This window comes from Ochotona princeps, chromosome 16 (assembly GCF_030435755.1).
Source record: "Ochotona princeps isolate mOchPri1 chromosome 16, mOchPri1.hap1, whole genome shotgun sequence".
Classification (NCBI taxonomy): Eukaryota; Metazoa; Chordata; class Mammalia; order Lagomorpha; family Ochotonidae; genus Ochotona; species Ochotona princeps.
Genome location: NC_080847.1, coordinates 42,297,521 through 42,313,867, shown reverse-complemented (window position 1 = coordinate 42,313,867; position 16,347 = coordinate 42,297,521).

The window sequence follows — 16,347 nt, the reverse complement described above, 5'->3', positions numbered from 1 at the left end:
GATTGTTTGTAAAATATTGACAGAAGTTTTGAGACTGAATATCTGAATTAGTTGATGTCTGACTTTGAAAAGGTAGTAAGGTGAAACTATCAATTCTGATTATTTTGGAAAAACTGAAATTTAAGAGAAAAGGATATTTTTGATTGAGGTCTCTTTGCATATTTGACCAGTTTAGTTGCTCTAACTTTGAGACTTCCAGATGGGCCCCTGTACATCTCAACACAAGAAGAATATAAACTTAGATCTTTCTTATGATAAAGCTAATAACTAATTTGGCCATTTGGACTGTATATAAAGTATTGCCAAGATGATAGTTTTTGCTATATTATCTTGTGAAAAAATGTGTTTAAAAAGTTGGAGAAGTTTAATGGTCTTGTGTGTTTATGATTGTTAAAAAGCACAGAAGTTTTTTTATTTGAAATTTTGATTTTTATGGTACAATTCTGTAGAGTCTGAGATTCTCCTCCAATAAAGGGACAAAAGTTTTGACAAATCCTTCAGGTGCTTTCAGAATGCTACATGTACCCTTGCCAATTAATGAGTTTAAGCTACTTATTTCTATTGTTATCAGTACTTTGATGTAGTTTCAACAGGATGGGTCTGGTTTCAAGTGTTCCTAGAGTTACAGTAAGATCAATTCTCAACAAGCCTTACAATTTAAAAGGACTAAATATGTTGCTTTTTAGTACTGAATCTAATTGTTTTGAGTAAAGAAAACAAGCCTCAAATGAGCCCTACAATGTAAGAACGTGGAAGTAAAAGTAGTTATTCTGGTAGCAAACAACTCAGAACGCTATTATGAAGCCTGAAGGGTTTAGAACTGTAGTGAGCTTACCTTGAGAACACTCTGTAGAAAGTAATTTGAATTTGCATATGTCATTTTCAGCATTGTATCTCATTGTATCTCATTGTCTATGGGTGTTTGTGTTAAATATGCATAATCACAGATCTATAAATAATCACATAACACACTTCAGTACAACTGATTTTATTAAGTTGTGTGTTGTCTTACACAGCAAATAGCATGTTCATCCCTCACACCTGTAATCAGAATTGTATTGGCTTTCAATCATCTTCAAGTACAGAGACCTGTGTATATGGCCACAGTAGATGTAAGCATTCCATATCACTGTAGTTTTGGACTAGCTCTAATGTTACTCAGGGAAATACATCATTCCTAATGAATTGGTACTTCTTTGGCAATTAAGGATAATCGATCTTGCAGTTGAAAGTGTCTAGTTAGAGTTGTCCAACTTTTGAGAGGCTTGGGACCAGGCCTAAACTTGGCCTATAGTTGGTCAAAGACATTAATTTAATTTGTTATGTTGACATTGAGCTTTCTGTTTATTCCCTGTCAGAATGATATAGAAGCGCAATTCCTAGCAAGGTAATGCTGGGCTAGCACTCCCAGATGATAACGCATGTCTTACAAGATGCATCAGGTGAGGTTAGAATAAAGACATTTCTTTGAAAACCTCTTTTTTGGCTAAAAGGGTATTTGACATGGACTCTTTGTTGTTAAATATTTCCCTCCAGATGTGAAACTGGAGTAACAACTGGGTTGTATCCAACCTGGCAACTAGGAACAAATGGAACATGACCATGATTGATCAGCTTTAATTTTGGAAATGGATCTTCATTGCAAGCAGGGCATGAAAATCAAGATGAAGCCACTAATGTTAACCCTAAACCTGTGATTGTTAGCTTGAGAAGTAGGGACTAGGGCTAAGCACAAGGTGTAAAATCTGGACATTATAACCTAGGACTGGCTGATGATCTGAGAACAGCTGTTTCTGAGGTACTCAAGGATGGAATAGTTCATGTTTAGACAGTCCATTACAGGGCACACAGATCACTAAGCACAGTCACTTCTGAACTGGTTAGTATTTGCCTCCTTGGAAGACACCAGTTCAGTTCCCTTGCCCCAAGATCTCTCACGACGCTGCAGGAGTATGTGGCTGCTTAGGTCAGCCCAGACTAAGGGTAACCACCATGCTGATACAGCAGCGGAGGAAGTGACCCCAACACTAAAGCGGCCTCCCAAAGTTCTGGTTATAGCCTTCTCTGGCACAGAGCAGATTATAGCAAAAATGATCAAAAAGTGTAGATGAAATTACAACAGAATGATGGCAAGCTGGGCCTCAGTGTTGTGGATAATGGAGATTTGAAATCAAAGCCAGTGACAAAGAAGAGAAAGAAGTGCAAAAAGCACAGCAACCATTGTTGAAGATATGGAATACTCATATCAGAAAGCCTATCTCCAGCTCTGAATCTCCCAGCTTCAATAGCTGCCACACTGGTATATAAGCCTGGAGATGACATATAAGTTAAGAGACCTGTGGACCTGAGACACCCCCCACAACACACACTGGAAAGGACCTGACCCAGTGATCCTGAGCACCCCCATGGCCCCATGAAGGTAGCAGGCATCAACTCCTGAATTCACTATCACCAGCAAGAAGGACACACCTGAACCAGAAAAAAACAACATACATACCAAAGGTCCCTTAGATAAGACTCTGTTGTTTGTGTCATAATACCTTTAGTCTTTATGAATCTGAGCTCCAGGATGCAGATATTAGGGATTCAGGATGATTTGTGATCTGATTACTCATATTGGTCAAGTCAAAAGTGGGATCTGAGAAAACATGGGGAAATAAGATTGGGTATACGTGGGAGAAATCCTAGGGCCAGGTTTGTGATTCAACAAAAGCAAGTTAAGTCCTCTGTAGTCCCTTATCCATTGGGCCTGTTGTAAGATTTCCCTTGTGAAATATTGCTGGCAGGCTCAAGTCCTAAACCTCTTTATGTAGAAATCAAGCTACCAATCAGGTAGTGTGCCCCTCCATATGAGATTGAGTCAATGGCTTGACTCTGGTGTTGAAACACCAGTGGGGAATATAGTAGGGTGCAGCTGGCTAACAGCACCCCAGGGAAGTACTAGTGTTAAGATGCAAGTTGAGGGCCCTGCACAATAGCGCAGCGGTTAAAGTCTTCGCCTTGAATGCGCCAGGATCCCATATGGGCACTGGTTCTAATCCCGGCGGCCCTGCTTCCCATCCAGCTCTCTGCTTGTGGCCTGGGAAAGCAGTCAAGAATGGCCCAAAGCCTTGGGACCCTGCACCCACGTGGGAGACTCAGAAGAAGCTCCTGGCTCCTGGCTTCAGATTGACTCAGTTCCAGCCTTATGGCCACTTAGGGAGTGAACAATTGAGCAGAAGATCTTCCCCTCTGTCTCTCCTTCTCTCTGTATATCTACTTTCCAATAAAAATAAATAAAAAAACAAAAAGATGCAATTTGATCAATTTGTAACACTTGAATTGATTTGAAATCCCTGGCTGCTGCATATTAATGAGAATTTAAAATCCCCTGGCTTTAACATTTGGGTGTGGTGGTTCCTGGAGTGTAGCAGGAGCTATTGTGGGCATGCTTGTCCTAACATTCTACAATTGTGCCTGGTGTGATCTCTCTCTCTGTCTCTACAAGAGAGCCTAAGGTTAATCTCCAATCCCGTGTCCCAAACCACTATATCATCCAAGATCTCATTGTTGCGGTGTGATGAAGTTCAAGATGACTTATGCTGCCTTTTGAAAATGTGTAGATGTTTATGCATTTCCTAGTGTCTATACAAATTCTAGTGAATGATGTAACTTTTCCTCAGGCCAGGAAGACCAAATGTCTGAGGCAAAGCCACTTTGCATCCATGAGATGCTCTTGGCTCAGATTTAGCCAACCAGTTCTAGTCAACAGTCTGATTTTCCAGCAGGTGATAGAGAAGTATGAGCTCCTTCCATATGCCAGATGGGCTGTTGACCGGCAGGCAGCACAGTCACAAAAGGGATTGCTTCTCACCCAACAGATGCAGATCCTGACACCTCACTTACTTGCTGAATGACTTTATACAGGTTACTTGATCTTTCTGCACTTCTTTTATCCTGTGTACAAAATGGGACTAAACATAATTATTTTCTAGAGTTGGTTAGGATTCCTTAAGTGAACATACATATAAGTTCTCAAAAGAGCATTTATACTTCGTAATTGCTGTACTTGTGATTATCATTTGGTTAATCAACATCTTTGATCCACACATTGCTAAAAATATGAATGAACCATCAGCATTCATAAATATGAAGTTATGCAGTTTCATGAAAGCCTGATCTCTTACCGATGCTGGTTGGTATATCGCAATGATCAGCTACTAACTGCTGCTTCCAGGATCTCCTCTCTTAGATGCCACAGGAATGCTTTAGTCATTTTTATGAATTATCTGGCTCTCTCCCAAGCACCAGTTCTTACTACAGTCCACACAGCCACTTCTTATCAGATTATTTCCATTATGACTTTTATTCCCATTATGACTTTTGCCACTACAATGAATTATTTTATTTACTGACTTTCTCCCCTAGAAAAGGCACTACTGACCTTAGTGTCTTGTTCACCTCTGTTCACCTGTGCTTGGAAAGGCATGGATGCATTTGTGATATGTGTTTAAAAGACTAACTTGCTTAAATCTGCACATTGACTATTCAAAATGTTCTGTAGCTATAGAATGCTTGCACAAATTGATAAAACTGAGAGACACATGTACCTAGTTACAGACATGAGTGCTATAGAAAAAGTGACAATAAGAAAAGGGGATGTGACAAGGTGGTCATTAATTTCATCCAAGAGAACAGGGGTTTTCTAAGTAAGATAGCATGTGGGCTGGATCAAGGGACTCTGCAAAGAAAAAAAAACAGCAGAACAATCCTGTTTGGACTGATGTTTCTGAAACAGCCGTAAATCTGCACAGAGATGACTGTCAAATGTTTCTCTCTCTCTCTCTCTCTCTTTTGAAATTGCTTTTATTTTGGCACTCTTTACATAGTTGATTAGGGCACAAAGGGTCAAGGGCTATAGGAAAGTGGGTAAGACTATTATTTTCACATTATTGCTTTTTTTTCTCTGTATCTGGGGCAAAGGGGGAGATAAAGGGAGAAATCACACCCAGCCTCCCACCCATTCCAGGTCCCCGATGTGGGGCATGCTCCGAGGGTCCTGTTCAAGTGATTTTGGCAATTCAACAGTTCTGAATTGCTGCCAGTCTCGCCATTCCAAGCACGATGAAATCACTGCAAATCCACTGATTGACATAGTCCACCTTAGAGTCCGCGTTTGCCCAGATTTTTCCTGCCAACACATGCTGGGGTTGTTGGTTGCTTTGTTTTGTCCTCTGTCCTCTGTTGTGGTACCAGGTGTCCTTTGCAGGTTCCAAGAGACCGCCATATCCTCCATGTCCACCTGGGCATGCTGTCCACTGCTCTGTCTGAGCCTCTGAGGAGGCTCAACTTTGACACTTGCACTCCATGGTTAGACCATGGAATCTGCACTTCTCTTCATGGTTGGGGTTCTGAGTCTGGCAATTCGATTGGGGGAGATCCCCAAAGAAACTGAGGTGGTCCAAGACCAGATTCTTGTGTGTGCTTGCCAGCACAGGGCCCAGCACAGTCCATTGCCCCAATGAGCTGGTGGTTGCAATTGCTGGGTCAGTTCTGTTTCCAGCCCTATCTTCCAAATGAACCAATGGGTATTGCAGACCAGCCTGATTCTGCATAGCACACACTCAGCCCTCGCACAAACCAGTGGGAGCTGTAGCCTAGTCAGAGCTACCCACAAAAACCCCTACCAGGTCCACCACCTGCCCTGGTTCCCGTGGTTGCTAGTATGTGCCGCAGACTTGTCCAGTCTGTCCCACATCCCATTCAGCTCTCCTACATGTCAATGGGCCTTGAAGCCTAGTTCAACCCAGGCAGGCCCAGCATCCAGGCCACGCAATGCTGGTGGCTGCTATTCTTTCCAGCCGAGTCTAACCCAGTCCTGATTTTCATGCTGGTGGATACTGTTCTGTCCAGCCAGGTCTACCCCCGTTGTGCTGGTTTTTGAAATTCCCAGATAATCATCAAGTCTGAAGTTGGTGCTAAGGTATAAAGGTGGTTTATTCAGGTTAACTAAGGTCTCCCAGCCACCTCCCCCAGCCCAGCATGGCTGGGCGGGGGAGGGGCAGCTGCTGCAAGATCTGCAGGGAAAGCAAAAAGCAAGCCCGGGAGCCAGAGAGACAGAGAGAGCCAGAGCCCAAGCCCCCCAGTTCTTATACATTTCAGGTTATTAATTATACAGTCATGATCTAGCAGGCTTCTATTGGTGGGGTTGAAACTAGCAACTTTCAAAAAGTACAAATCAATCTTATCAAACACAGGTACCTCTTTCCTGAGGAGGTCTGCCTACGTGACCTGCCACATATCCTACTGGGTGTCACGTAGACTGTCAGGCCTGGAGTTCACACAGCCCCCAGCCAAGTCATTAAGGCAGAATCACAAAAGGCAGAAAACATCCAGGTTCTTCACCCCAGTCCTGGTTTTCATGCTCTCCAGTCAGAGTGATAACCCAAGAGGCAGGTGCTGACTATTTCCCTCCTGGGCCCACTCCTAGATCATGCACTTTCCATGTCGTTCTGCAGCTTAACTTGGACTGTCAAACATCTATTGGCAGAAGGCTTTCTAAATTCTATAGGTCTGGGGCCCAGCGGCATGGCCTGGCGGCTCAGGTCCTCGCCTTGAACGCCCCGGGATCCCATGTGGGCACCAGTTCTAATCCCGGCAGCTCCACTTCCCATCCAGCTCCCTGCTTGTGGCCTGGGAGGGCAGTAGAGGATGGCCCAAGGCTTTGGGACCCTGCACCCATGTGGGAGACCTGGAAAAGGTTCCTGGTTCCTGTCTTCGGATCGGCGCACACCAGCCTGTTGTGGCTCACTTGGGGAGTGAATTATCGGACGGAGGATCTTCCTCTCTGTCTCTCCTCCTCTCTGTATATCTGACTTTGTAATAAAAATAAATCTTTAAAAAAATATATACATATAAATTCTATAGGTCTGAAAAATGCATTTTTTTTTGCTTCATGAAAATAAATCAAGGTAGAAGTTAAGGCAATAGGCAACTTTGCTCATTTCTGTTATTTTGAAGGATATTCAATACAACTGTATGCCACCAATCATTACATTTATCTGCCCAATTAACTTATATTCCACTTTAGGGGGCTCTGCATCCTATTTCTATGCATGTGAATTCTTTTTATTTGATTAATGGTTACCTACTTGCAGCATTTGTGGTCATTCCTGAAAACCTGGATAAGTAGTTCTTGCACAGGAATACAGATTCCTTCTGACTATGCAATTTCCATTAGACATGTGGATATTATCAAAGCTTCATTGTATTCTACTTGGCTTCTTTTTCCAGAGCTTTACAGCCTGTAGCAAAGAGATAAGAGCCTTTAGCTCTTTTCTGTATACAGGTAGGTATACATGTCATGAAGAAACCTTGGCATGGTGTGAAAGCGTGGTTGGACAAAGATTACTTTTGGTCTGTGGCATACCTCCCTTCCCCTTGTTTCCAGCTTTAAGCCAGTGGTTCTCATTTATTACAATGGGTTGTATGCAAAGGATTTGCTAGTGAAGCACATTCCGGAGAACACCATAACAAACAGGGAACATACACCTGAGGTGGAAATGCCTCACAAAGCGATATTTCAGAAATCATAGCCATGACTGAGCTGGAGGAACAACCTGAAACAGAAGATAATCCTGGGAGTCAGTGGGTGTGGCATTAACAAACTTTCAGTCTTTGCATGAAGGTAAGGTGACCCTGAAGGCAGCATTCCAGCTATTGGCAGCTAAATCTACCTTGAGCCTGAGGGAGGGATTCAAGGCAACCCAGGCAAAGCACCAAGGACATTCCTTACAACTCTTATCCGTCCAATTCCCCCCTTCCCACTCTTTTGCATTGTCTAGAGTCAGGCTAGGATCTGAGGTTAATGAGAATAAGCCTAGCTTAATTTGTGTTGCTTTTTTCTTTCCCTGGAAAGAACAAGCTGACATTCCTTTCCTTTCATGGATGTAGAATTGGAGGCTTAGAAGAGTAAAATAACTTAATGAAGTCCATTAGACAAGTTGGTGGCAATCCTAGGATTTTCCCTTGGTAGTCCACTGACCCACACAGTCTTGGAGTTGAACATAACCAGCAGCCCTATTAACCAGATGTTACCATGACAAAGCCATTCCATGCAACAGACATATGCAACATTTATGTGTACAATATGTACATTGTAACACACTGGTTTGTGACCTTCCTAATAATGTCATACACCTGCATGTAACCACTGGGATGTTTCTTGCCATGGTTCAAGTAGTAGATCCTGTGTTCTGAAATCTTAACTTTAATACATTTCATTAAATGGTGTCATATAAAATTAAAGTCATAATTAAAAATTGATTGGCATGTACTGTCTGCTTATCTCAGTATCTTCTCTAGCATCTTAAACACCACATGGCTTTATTGATTGGCAAAAAGATAAAGTACAAAATAAAACTAGCAAGCTGACTTTTTATGGATTAAAAAATTACAAGCTTTATACGAAAGTGTCAGATCTGATGTCTTCAAGTGTGTTTAGGTAAAGGATGTCAGGGCCAAAGATACTGAATTCCACAGTAAATATGCTTCTGGGAGCCCTAGATAGAAGAACAAATGCTTGCTTTAGAGTTGTAGCAAGTGTATAAATTGAGTCAAGAGTATCAAACAAAAACCTAAATGTTTTTAATTCTGTTGGATGAAGAGAACTTAATATAATTCACCTGGCCATTTCTTTCTACCTATGTGGATTGCAGATGGGCAAAGTATTTGTTTCAGATAAATGGATAAGGGCATTCTCCCTTATATTTTCAGAGCTCTTCATTTCTTCTCTGTTAACTTTCCTGATGGCTGGTTTTTGATGATTTGATTATTTGTCAGTATTGATACATATAAATTCCATTTGCATTCAGAAGTTCTACCAAGTTGACAATATAAGGAAATATTTAGTCTATTCCTACTCCATACTCGAATGCTGAGACATTTTTTTCCAATGGAAATATTGTTAGTTAAAGCCAATACAAGGATGCAAATGTATAGGTCTGACTCTATCTTTTGAATATATCCGTAAACTTCAGCTGCTGTTGCTTCAACTTAGGACTGTGAATTTCCCAGTAGCTCTGATGTTGCAGCAAGAGAATCTGGGATTACAGATCCAATCAGAAATATTTACCATGCTACACTAACTAGGTCCAATAATTTCTTTTTTATTTCAAAGATTTATTTTTATCACAGTCAGATATACAGAGGAAAGGAGAAACAGAAGGGAAGATCTTCTGTTCAATGATTCACTCCCCAAGTGACTGCAAGGGCCGGTGCTGCGCCCATCCAAAGCCAGGAGCCAGGAACATCCAGGTCTCTCATGTGGGTGCAGGGTCTCAAGGCTGTGGGTCATCCCCGACTGCTTTCCCAGGCCACAGGCAGGGAGCTGGATGGGAAGTGGGGCTGTCGGGATTAGAACTGGTGCTAATATAGAATTCCAGCGCCAAGACAAGGACTTTAGCTGCTAGGCCACCATGCCTGGCCCACCCAATAATTTCTTTAAAAGATTCATTTATTAAATTATTTGGAAGTCAGAGTAACACACATGTAAACATAGAGGAGGAGAGAGAGAGGGAGAGAATCTTCCATTTACTGGTTCACTCATCAAATGACTGCAACAGCCAGTGCAGGACGAGACAAGTTACCAAAAGCTTCATGTGGGTTTCTCCCAAGGGTATGCAGGGGCCCGAGCCCATGGAACATCCTTTGCTGCTTCCCCAGGGTATTAACAGGGAGCTGGATCAGAAGTGACGTGGTTGAGACAACAGGGACCCATATGGGATGCTGGAGTCACAAGGGGCAGTTTCACTTGCCAGGCCACAATGCGGCCTCAAAAGTCTATCTATTAACATAACACTTGATATTGCTCTACCGATGAAGAAAAACACTAGAAAGAATTTTTAATCTAATTTCTGCCTTGCTTTGAAGCTTTCAAAGCTCAGAAACTTTCAAAATAATTGTACATTATTCAGTCACTTTTTCCCTTGTCATTGAGAGCTCAGGAAATGAATGTTTAGAAAAGTAAGACCAGAAAGCTACGGTTACTCTGTAATGAAGTCTCAGGTACAGAGCTTGATCTGTGGACTTGGGCTGTCAAATACAGAGCTTCACACTGTGGTGCTTCTCAGAAGATACTGTGAAATTGTGGGATGCTCTGGACTCAAATTCTGGTTTATATTTGATTGTATTGTGCCAAATCTAGGTGACATGAATATGAGAATTTATCTCTATCTCCAAGGTGTTTTTGGCTGAGCTGCAAGGAAGTTACTATTAACTTACTGCTTGTCAGGCATGCTGCAAAGTTCCTCTGCTCATGGCCCTGCAGTGAACAGGGCCAGAAAGTTGCTCTCTCCAGGATCCCAGGATCTATTAGGAAAGCAAGATGTAAGTCAATACAGCTGTGATGAGCATCATGAACAAACTGCTTGGTATTGCCTTTTAAAATGGTGAAAACCCCACAGTGTTTTTCGGGCAAATGCAATCCCTCAGACACAAGGAGGATTTTAAAGTTATATGGCTAAAAAAGGGTGTTTCCTCATGTGGTAGCAGGTTAAAAGCACTGGACTTACTTTTCTCATGTGTCAATGGAACAATTTTACCTATGTGCAACTGTCATCCTGACTTTCTGCAACCATCCAACAACTGCTCTGCAGAACTTAAATTCTTATCCCGCTTCATCTGACAGAAGAGAATGTTCACCATAGTCTGTAAGATACTAATGAAAAATAACTGGATTGTTCTCCAGGACACACATCATGCATTTTTTGGAACTTGATGGAGAAAGCACAGGGTTTAAATTCTAACTAAAATAAATTCAGTTCCATAAATTGCCACTCTCAGTTTGTCTCACCTTGGGCCAGTTACCTAAACTATTAATTTACTCAGCTACAAAATGGGAATGGAAAATGCTTCATATGATTCTTTGAGGAGGACTTCTTGTGTAAAACATCCTTCTCAAAGTATAAGCCATGAATATAATCTTTCACGTGTTCTGTGAGCTTGTTGAGAATGCAATCTTAGGTTCCACTGCAGACCAGCTGTATAGAAATCCACATTTAAACAATATTCCTGGGTGATTGTTTTGTGAATTATAGTTTAGAAACATTGATATGAACACATCATATTGATTTTCAGTGTTTTTGAGACCAAATGCCACAAATTATTGGCTTAAAGTAAGGCAAATATACCATCTTACAGTAAGTTCAAAACTGGTCTTATTTGCCTAATGTTGGGGTTGGTCATGTGAGAGGAGTTAGACTGGGTGGTAGGCAGTTAGGGTTTTCTGGGTCCCCAAGTCATTTTTCTTCCCAAATATAAAGGGGTATTTTCCCCACCATGTCTTGGATTCACCAGAACACATCTCTCCCAAGACAAATGCATATCTTATCAGGAGTGTTTCCCCCAGGAGACAAGGGTGACATTAACATATCTATTCCCCACCTGAAGCCTCCACCCAATTCTGTCTCCAGCCATTGCCAAGGGGGTGGACTTCAGACTGGCCTCTTTATCATTAGAAAGGGACCAAGGAAGTTGGCCAGTGACACCTTTCTGGCCTTTTGTCCCAAGGCCAGGTACCATGGAAACCAGGAATTTCCTTTGTTTATGGAGAAACATCTTTGAGGGGAACCTTTAAAAGATGCTTTCTCCACCATTAATATGGGTTTTTCTCTCTTGCCTTTCCCCCTGCCACTATGGCAGAGGATCTCGAGGCCCCCTCCCATCACTAGGATGGGAGTCTACTTTCTCAACTATTTCTAATAAATCTTACTTTAAAACTAAACTGCGTCCGCATGAAAATTCTTCTTTCCTGCGAGACAAGAATTTGAGGTTGCTGCAGTATTTGGGGTTCAAAAACCCTACAACAGTCAGACATATTGTGAGAGGAGTTAGACTGGGTAGTAGGCAGTTAGGGTTTTCTGGGCCCCCAAGTCATTTTTTCTCAAATATAAAGGGGTATTTTCCCCACCATGTCTTGGATTCACCAGAGCACACAAGTGCATATCTTAACTTATCAGGAATGCTTCCCCAGGAGACAAGGGTGACATTAACATATCTATTCTCCACTTGAAGCCTCCGCCCAATTCTGTCTCCAGCCATTGCCAAGGGGGAGGGCTTCAGACTGGCCTCTTTATCATTAGAAAGGGACCAAGGAAGTTGGCCAGGGACACCTTTCTGGCCTTTGTCCCAAGGCCAGGTACCATGGAAACCAGGAATTTTCTTTGTTTATGGAGAAACATCTTTGAGGGGAACCTTTAAAAGATGCTTTCTCCACCATTAATACGGGTTTTTCTCTCTTGCTTTTCCTCCTGCCACCATAGCAGGGGACTAGGATCTCTCCTTTTGCTTTTCCTCCTTGCCACTATGGCAGGGGGTAAGAGTCTTTTCTATCTCAGAACCCCCTCCTGTCACTAGGATGGGAGTCTCCTTTCTCAGCTTTTCTAATAAATCTTATTTTAAAACTAAACTGTGTCCGCATGAAAATTCTTCTTTCCTGCGAGACAAGAATTGAGGTTGCTGCCGTACTCGGAGTCAAAAACCCTACAACAATATGATGGCAGGTTTGCTGTGGAGTCTTTGCAGAAAAATCTGTTTCCTTGCCTTTGCTAACTTTTAGAGGTTACTCCATCCCTTGGTTATTGCCCCTTCCACCTGATTAGCATAGCATTGTCACATTTTTCATGTCTCACTCATGTAAAAGCCTGTGATTTTATCATGTTGACTAAGAAAATTCAGGATTTTGTTTTTTACCATCTCAAAATGTTTAACTTAATAACACCTGCAAAGTTCCCTTTGCCCAAATAAGGCAGTGTTAAGACCGAGGCCAAACTTGGCCTTCTGAACGGGACGTGAGGTCGCTCGGTGAAACAGCACACACCAGCCGAAGGATGCAACAGCAAGAGGTTTTATTTGGTTACCAGCGTGCTGGGGCCGAGGCCAATTCCTCACGCAGGAAGCTAGGCATCGACCCCGAATCATTAGACAGAGGGGTTTTTAAAAGGCTAAGCTAAGGCTAAAATCATTAACATAAGCAGGAAGGGTGAACCATTAACATGAGCAGGGAGTGGGAATCATTAACATAAGCAGGGAGGGGGCCATGCCATTAGGGGCGGAGGCTAGTTGCAGGTGCCCCTTATCTCTTAGGCTCCCAGGCTCTATCATGAAATGTGTCACTGCCCTTCACTGTCCTTTTACCGCAAGCAGAATACAGAAAGTAAAAAGCAAATTAAAGTCTTCTGTCATTTCAATCCTAAATGTCCCTTTTCAGCAGCATATTCATAGGTGTGGGATTAAGGACATGGACCTCTTTGCAGAACCAGATTATTATTGGTTATTAGGTTCATCATGACTATTTTTCACGCTTTTCTCTGTCTGATCTTCTGTGACAGAGATTTTTACTAGCTATGCTTGTAGCTTGTCCAGCTAGTTAATAATCTGATTAATCAAAGTTTTCATGTGTACTGTTTTCACTTCAATCGAACAAGGAAGGGCAACTTCTGGTCAGTCCATGGGTCATGTAAAACCTGCAAAATCATCTGGTCTGACCCTGCTAACGCAGCTGCAGGCAAAACTTGAGATTCTGAAAGTTTTTCATAGGCTCATTTTTTTTTTTTTTTTTTGCATTTCTTTTTTTTTTTTTTTATTATTATTATTATTTAACTTCATTAATTACATTGTATTATGTGACACAGTTACATAGATACTTGGGTTCTCCCAGCCCTGCCCAAACCCTCCCACTGTTAAGACCGAGGCCAAACTCGGCCTTCTGAACGGGACGTGAGGTCGCTCGGTGAAACAGCACACACCAGCCGAAGGATGCAACAGCAAGAGGTTTTATTTGGTTACCAGCGCGCTGGGGCCGAGGCCAGTTCCTCATGCAGGAAGCTAGGCATCGACCCCGAATCATTAGACAGAGGGGTTTTTAAAAGGCTAAGCTAAGGCTAAAATCATGAAACCATAAGCAGGAAGGGTGAACCATTAACATAAGCAGGGAGTGGGAATCATTAACATAAACAGGGAGGGGGCCGTGCCATTAGGGGCGGAGGCTAGTTGCAGGTGCCCCTTATCTCTCAGGCCCCCAGGCTCTATCATGAAATGTTTCACTGCCCTTCACTGTCCTTTTACCGCAAGCAGAATACAGAAAGTAAAAAGCAAATTAAATTCTTCTGTCATTTCAATCCTAAATGTCCCTTTTCATTCCCCCCTTTTTTTCTTGTAACTAAATCCCAATCATGGGATTTCAGTATCCACATTATTGGGGCTGATAGACTGATACTGTTGTCATAACATAAGAACATGCACCGCACTAATTCTTTCTCTAATAAAAGCTACTAAACGATTGAGAATAAGGGGTCCAAAAATTAAAAGCATTAATAACCACGGGGACTGGTTAAACCAGGATTCAAATCATCCCTGCTTCTCCTAATGTCTATATAAAAACAGTGTTTCTCTTTAAAAGCCGCACACAGGCCTCCTTACTAAAGAAAGACCAAGTCCAGTCCTCTTTTCAGCGATAAGGAGATCAGCTTGAGGCCCTCTTACACAATGGCCAGAGATGCTTCAGGTGGGGAACTGATACTCCAATGTCACCCTTGTCCCTGAGAAGAGACGTGCTCTGGTGAATCCAAGACATGGCGGGGACCCAGAATACCCTAACTGTCTACTACCCAGTCTAACTCCTCTTACATTCTGCCCCCCAGAAGAAGTGACCTTAACTGCTGTTAGGGGGACAGGGACGTCGTTCGTTCTTAACTGCTTCCTGCTGACAGAGGACGGAGTTCAAGGGCAGCAGTTAGGTACTCCTCTGGGGGTCAGTCTAAGGGTCCCCGGTAGAATGCAGAAGTCATCAGAGGTGCCTGGTAGAAGTCATTAGAGGTGCCTGGCATGTTGTCTGGGCTCTGGGTGTTTCTTCTTGTTGAAGTCTAGATGACAAAACAAAGGCAATTATAATCTTTTCCAATCTAGTAGGTTGTGAGTTCAGTTAAAAATACTCAATGAATTTGAAATTAAAGAAGGGCGGAGTTTGTCTCCAATCAAACCTAGAATGCATGGCAGAATTCTGGTGGGGCCCCCCTCAGGTTGTGAAACCACCGTAGCACTAATGAGGGGCACAAACCCACATCACTCCACCTTAACAAGGGCCGAGATGACCCTCATTTCAGTTTCCATGCCAAGCAGAGTCCAAAAAGGGCCCTTTCTCATTTCCTCCATGCCTATCTTTTTCCGCAGCCCTAACTCCAGGTCTGTCTGCTGCATGGGGAAGGGAAGGGAAGCCCGTGACTATGACTCCCCGAGACAAAGGCCATCCAGATTCCCTTTACATACTTGGCACAGTTACTCCTTCCCTGAAATTCGGCGAATCCAACAGTAGGGAACAAGCAAGTGTTAAATTTTTCTAAAACAATTATACTTTACCAATTGTTGCAAGCCCTAAGAGATTCAGGATGACACACATAACCTAGAATATAAAACACAGCACTGAAGACATTTTATTGCAGGACCTACTAGTCACAGTGTAGATGGCAAAAGATTAAAACAGGTTTTCATTTGCAGTAACTCAGTAGTTTGTAGCATTCCAACAAGAATTTACAGAACTTTACACACTTTAAGGCAGAGACAAGCAATATACTGGTTATAGTCTAACAAGCTATGCACTTGCAATTCAAGAATACAAGAATCTTAAGTAGGAGAGCAAACAGATTCCAAACAGTTTGGCAAGGAAGTCATGAGCTCTGCTTTAGAGCACTCGGGGTGTCCTACCCTAGGAAGGCTTAGTTGTGGCACTGGTTGAGTAGTCATAGGCCAACTAACTTATAGGCCACTGGTAGCCACTGTATTTCAAGCTCTTCTTGCTAATAAGACTTTTTAGATCCACAAGACACTACTTAGAGAAATCTATAAATATTTCTAGTATAACTCTGAAGTTACAGGTCCTGCATGGGAAGTCAGTACACAGTGACTCTAATGAATTTAATAAATTAGCACTCTTATGTGTGACGTCAGTGATCACCTGAGGCTCCGACACACGATGGTTAGGCTGTGGAAGCCTCTTGAATTCACAGCACTCCCAGTATTCTTAGACAAGGCCACACACAAAGTGGAAGTTCTCTCCTCCATTGAGAGAAGAGCACAACCATCTTCCATGGCTGCTTCTTTGCACTGGGGCATGGACCACAGAGGTCCTTCACGGAGGGACACTCTTTGCAGCAGTGTCCTGGCTTTCCACACCTGATATGCTTGCTCTCTTGCTGGCTCTCTTGTCAGACCAGAATGCCTTTGGGCTGATTCTGAGGCCACTGAGTGCTACTCAAGTTAGTCAGTCTATGAGTCTGCTGTAAGAACCGTTTCCCATGTTGGAGCATTTTAACA